Source organism: Saprolegnia parasitica, assembly GCF_000151545.1.
Source record: "Saprolegnia parasitica CBS 223.65 unplaced genomic scaffold supercont2.6, whole genome shotgun sequence".
In the NCBI taxonomy this organism is placed as follows: Eukaryota; Oomycota; class Saprolegniomycetes; order Saprolegniales; family Saprolegniaceae; genus Saprolegnia; species Saprolegnia parasitica.
The window spans coordinates 190191-196673 of NW_012156400.1; positions in this window are offsets into that span (position 1 = coordinate 190191).

Consider the following 6483-nt stretch of genomic DNA (forward strand, 5'->3'; position numbering starts at 1 on the left):
TGTTGTGTTTGACGAAGGCAGCACCATGCTTGTTGCTCGCGCGTCATCGATTGATCCGCATCAAAGGAGACTAGGCATTGGCTGCTCGATATTTGGAGAATAGGCATTGGCTCGTCGATTTTTCGAGACCAGGCATTGGCTGATCGCCCGAAGCTGCTTCCCAAGGTGGAGGGCATACAAATTGCAAGTGTACCTTTAAGAAATTTTTTAAAAGGCACACTTGATACTTGTATACGCGATGAAATGGAGCACTCCATGGCGATCGCGCCACTGCCAGTGGGACGCCCGCCACAACGAAGGGACATTGATCGCGCCTTTTGAGCGTCGAACTTCCCTCTTCCCTTTCACTTCTCCTCTTCGATTTTAAAAGGCACAAAGTGTTATCTCCCCACATCCTTAAGGGTACTCGCCCTGTATCCCTACGGCCACACAATCGCGAAGCGCTAGTTGGACTAACAACATGCAAACAGAAGCAATCGCGATACGGTGGTTGGACTGACACCGTGGAAATAGAAGGTTGAACACAGTAGCTCCACTCAGGATTAATTTGTGTCTTCTCTCGGGGCAGTTCGAGCTAGCGGCATACGGCGTCGAACAAAGCGCCTTCCTGGGAGTTGGCGCTAGCTATGTCTTCTAGAATTCTTGTTAGGACCTCGCAATCGTAGGACTTCCCGATCTCGAGCAGACGGCCGCGCATAGGATCAAAGACGTCAGCTTTTAGGGCCTTGCGAAACGCATCAAGCTGGGGCCGAGTAGGAAACGCACAGGGCGAGAAGTACTGGTCGTGTAAGGGAAAGAGCTCGTCGATGTCGCATAGTGCACGCAGGGGCCACTGGCAGTGACAACGCAGAGTCCTTCCAAAGCGCTTGTCCAATATCGTCCTACAGTTCACGTGGGCTTGAGGAGCTAAAACAGACCAACAGCATGTCAGGAACTTAGAGCGGCATATGACTGACCGAGTACTCGTCAAAGCCTGTTAATGCCGGCTTGCAGCAAGCGCCATACCGGTACCTTGCTCTGCTAGACCGACCGCTACGCCGTTGGTCGCATGTGCCTCGAGAACAAACAGTTAAGAGCCGGTTAGTATACGGATGAGAGAGGTTACGCAGGTTACCCTAAATTATTATATACGCTAAATAGGGTGAGCCCAAAGGTCTTACGGCCATGATCGACTGTGGGCGGAATCTTCTTTGGGCAAAGTAGTTGGCTTGTTGAAGGGTTAACCCCTCAACGCCCAACTTTTAAAGTATGCTCGTACCTGGTACGACATTGTGGTGTCCGGCAGAAGGTCTTTCTGTTGGTCGGCCTGGTCATCGGCGAACAGTGCATCGTGCTTGATAAGATCGTAGATAAGCTCCCGAGTGCCATTTTCGATGGCAAGTTTTGCCATCTTTTTCGCGTCCAGCTCAGACCCGGCTGGCAAGGTGTTAATTGCTATCAATCAAACGTGCTGGCGTTGGAATCGAATCAGCACATAAACTAACTCGCATACGTAGTGCTACGCCTGAATTCGTGGGAGTTGGCACCAGCTCTTTGCCGTTGGGAGCGAGCTGCGCACGGAGAGATCCATCCCGTGGTTGACCCCACTCGAAGAGGGTTAGCTCGCTCGAGGTCGTACGGAGGCTCCAGTACTCAAACCACCTGGCAGAGGAGTGCAAGATGTCAGGTGTTTCTAACGAAACCGTCCGAGCCCGCATCCGAATATATACGAATACCGACCTAGCGCATAGAACCGACGCCGCACGCGGCGTGGCCAGACGACTGGTGGCGGCGGCGGCGCCATCGGCGCGACCACCGCCCGCTGCCAGCGACCAGCACTTACGCGGCAAAGGACGTAAGACACAGAGCACACAGCACGCCAGAGCGCGCCATGGCCCTGCGAGCCGCGCCGCCTAAGGCACCAGGTGCCCCTGGAATGGAGTTGCTAATGATCTAAATCAGCTTAGTCGTGCTAGTACCTTATTGAAGATTAGGAGGCTAAGAGTCAATTACAAGTAATCTTGAACGTAATCTTGAACAGCTCATAGTCGTGGTAATAGCTCCCTTCTTGAAGTAGAGTGTCAAGGATTGCATACTACAGAACAACTCCAAATCTGTAGTGTTCAGATATGGGGAATTGGGAAATCAGCCCCCATGCGTGACACGTAGGGGACGAGCTGCTTATCCCCTTAAAGAGTATGTTTCGGCACCGAGCGACGGCAGAACATCAAAGATAACCGCCTGCCGACCGCAACTCAGCGAAGGTAAGGTGTTGACCTTCAGGAAGGCTGTTCCTTGCCTTAGCGGGGAGCCAGACTCTAACACGGATTGTACTGTAGATCGGAATTCCAGGTGGAGGTAAGGTAGGCTCGCAGCGTCGCGCCGATTCTGGGGCTTTATATTCTCTAAATATGCAGCTTCACCGGTCTTATATATGATATATTTACACCGAATCGACGGTGTGTTTGTGTACAATGTACTATCGACCAGTTTTTGATTGCACGGCAGGTACTCAATAGTGGAATCCGAGCAAGAAGTCAGCCCTTTCTCCTATTGCTTAAAGTGAAAAGATCTAGGTACACCCTCCTCGGATCACCAAGCTCGGACCGACGGGAAGCGAAGCCGACGCGGCCGCGAAGCGGCCCCACGAGCGAAGCGAGTACGCGCACGCAGTGCCCAATGCATTGGTCTACGTAATGCACCAGTTGGCGCAGTCGTGCGAGCTCTTTTGCGTTTCGAGGGCAGTTTTTCAACTGAGGTGGATATCCGTACATTGCTGGATAAATTGTCCTAAATTGGTATAGTGAAAGCAATATAATGACACCCGATTCAGTTTTTTCCTGGGCGACAATGCCTGACCTTGCTTATGACATGCCGCAAGGCGCGTGCCGAGCAGCGGCAGAGTCGAGTGCATCAAGTATGTGTTTGTACGGTGTAAATGTAATGCGCCGATGGCGTAGCTAGCTAGCTTTCGTAGGCTTGGCGGCCTCACCACCGGTGGGTCACTGTGTCAATGACTTATCGCGCCCCAAAGCGCAAAGCGCGTGCTGCACTGTAACAGTTCTGGAGGGGCAATTGAAGTACACGGACTGCGTTAAGCGTTGGTTTGTTGAGTGCACCGGCTGCCGCATTGGTGGGACGCTCTGGATAACGGTTTTTTACTGTTCTCGATAAATTAACGGGGCCGGATAAGGTTATCGGTATCCGGCTTCAAATGTTGGGTGTGAATGGTTAATACGTGGATGTGCGATGCTTTCAGTGGGCGATGGATGGTAACAGGCTGACTGGCTGAGCAGAGCCCTGGCGGCTTATTTCGGAATTTGCCTCCCCCTACACAGAACTAAATGTAGCAGAAAGCCTTGTACAACTGATAGCCGTTTGGTGTTGCCGCTTATCTTTTTCTGTAGCTTGCACGTATATCAGTTGTATTTGCTCTCAGGTATGTTCACTGATGAGTGGTGCATCGCGCACACTGCTTTTGGTTCACAGTCTCCATTTGTACCCTGTCAGTCGTTGTTTGTGTTTGTTCTGTGCGAAGACATTATCGCATTATGTCTTATTCCTCGCAGTGTCCACTTTTGCATGGCTGTCTTCGTACTGCATCACCTTTGCAAGCCTCTGGACTTTGCCTTAACATATTGTTAAGTAGGTATGCGAACTTGGACGAATCAAAAGCGCATCGCATTGACTACATCGGACATTTCTGAACACGATGGACCCAAATATGATTTTTGGTAAGCAATTCTTGACACGCTACTTATCAAAAGGAGCGACCAGCTCGACTAAGCTGTTTAAGATCGCGCGCAATTGACTCTGCTACCCGGGTTTGCGCTGGACGCGAAGGAGTTAGCAAAACACAAAACAAACAGGAAGACTTTCTGCCTGACACTACAACGTCATAACAACCCCCCTCCTCTCTGCGTCGCGCGATGTATCCGAACAGGGCCGAAACCAGATGGGTCGTCAAGGCCACCTCCGCAAGTGTCACCCAGAACACATGATGACGAAAGCAGCTGCTCCAACAACAGACCTACATGAGACAATTTTTTCCAGCGAGCTCTGCTCATTAAATTAAATTGACCCATTTTAACAACAACAACGTCATAACAAGCACGAGCATACTATCAGGCAACTACTCCGCCCAAAGGAGATTACGCCCACGATAAAGTGTGGCCGTAGGGCCACAGGGCTCACCCTAGTTAGGATTAAAGGGTGTAGTAGTAGGCAGTCATGTAATAGTAAACACTGTAAGAAATGCGAATGTGCATTAGCACAGGATAAACACAAACAACGACTGGCAAGGTACAATTGGAGACTGTTAACCAAGAGCAGTGTGTTTTATGCTCGCCACTCCTTAAAGTAGCGGGCAGATACAACTGATATAAATTCAAACTACAAACTATGCAATGAGCACACCCAATTGCACTAGAGATCCTTGCTAAGCGAGTTAGTCGGTTTCTATATATCGCCCCATCATAGCATTGTATATCCTCGAAGTGACCAATTTCAGCAAGTCATGAGCAGGGTTACACTGCGCAGCTCACAAAGACCTGTATTATTGAAGTTGCTCTAACCTAAACGATCTAGGATCATTATTTACGGCAACGTTCGGATAGATAGCCATAGGGATAGGGCAAACCACTAGAGAAAATTGACTGTGCTTATGGATGCATTACGCGGACCAACGCCTTTCGCACTGTTGCCGCTTTTACTGTATATCTGCCTGCATTTACATTAAATGTAAATGTGGTTCGGTACTCCTAAAGAATAGTGTGCATAGTGCATACTGTTCTCTCAATCCACATTTATTGCGACTACACTGCCAGTCGCTGTCTGTACTTTTTTGTGCGAGGGCACTATCACATCACCTCACTTTCTAGCAGCGTCGACTATTGATAGTATTTCTATTCACATTATTCACAGCAAGGCACAGAATTTTCAAACTGCATCACATCTCTCTAATGACCCCGAGATTCGCCTATGAATGTGATCTCGAATGAATTTTCACTATTGGCACTTGGCATTGATTACATCGGGCATCCTATACACGACTAAAATCAATCTGTTGTTTGCAAACCTAGACAATATTCTTAGCAAAGAAAGCAGCAACACGGTTACTTTTTATAGGATTACTAGCAATTGACTCTACATCGTCAGGTCTTGCGCTGGACACCCATGGGCGTTAGCAAAACTCAAGATACCAAGACCAATCAGAAATACCAACTGCCTAAACTACTACGTCATCGAACCAAGTACGAGCTTACAATTAGGCAACTTTTCCGTCCGAAGGAGATTGTGCACAGAGATGAGTGTTGTCTCTAAAGGGTTGTTGGCGGCAGTTTCCTACTGTGATGGTTTTTTACGTTGCTGCATAAATGATCCCAAATCGGTGTAATAGAAGCCACATAACTGACACTCGATAGAGGGTTTTCAGGTTTTGTTGGCGCCAACAAGCAGAGCCAGTTTGCAATTTGAGCTAAGCTCGACTATATACATCACGCTTTAATGCCAACTAATGTGAGCCAGGTGTCCTTATGGCCACACTCTTATGTGGGCGAAGTAGTTGCCTACTAAAGTGCTTGTATTAGGCATCACGTTGTAGTGTCAGGCATAGGGTCTTTCTGATTGTTCAGAATTTTGCTCTTTTTTGGCGTCCAGCGCAGATCCCGGGTCGCAAAGATTCAATTGCGAGGGATCTAAAACAGCTTCGTTGTGCTAGATACTTCCTCCGCTAAGTAGCGTGTTGATACGTAAAGAATGCCTACGACAGATCAGTTTTGGTTCCGTCGTGTTCAGAAATGCCCGATGTAAACAATGCGATGCACTTCCGGTAAAGATTCATCCAAGATTGCACACCAACTTATAGGCTACACCCAGAGGCTTGCAAAAGGTGTTGCTGTGCGAAAATTCTGTGCGTTGCGTTGCGTAGACATCGCTTACTGTAAAAAAGGGTGCAGGAGAAAAAGACCATGCAGTAGCCGACACTGCGATGAAGTTTAGGGAATGCGACGGTCCCTTCGCACAAAAAGAACACTAACAACGACTGGTATGTTTGATTCGAAGACTTTAAACCAAGAGTGTAGCTCCTGGCAGGGGGAGGCAAATCACATAAACAGCCACCAATTGCTCCAGAAATTTAGAGTACTTCGCTCAGCCAGATAGTCGGTTTTCATCCATCGCCCGATCTAACAGTCGTGGTCCCCTCGATGCCGTCACCCACTGTGAATTCAGTATTGAATTTATGTACCCTTGGTCGGAGATGACAAATGAATTCGTCTCTGATTTTGAGCCTTGGCGTCCCGCTGGTCATGCAACGTGTCACCGCTCGACAGACGCAACGATGAGCCTGCGCTTGCAACCGCTATGATTGCCGACGATGTTGAGTTCAACGAGGACGCCAAGAACAACGATGAAGTTGAGGTTGACCACGACGCAGACAACGTTCAGCCGCCGAGATCCACCACATCAACGAGAACGCCGAGAACTGGCTAGATGTAACGATGT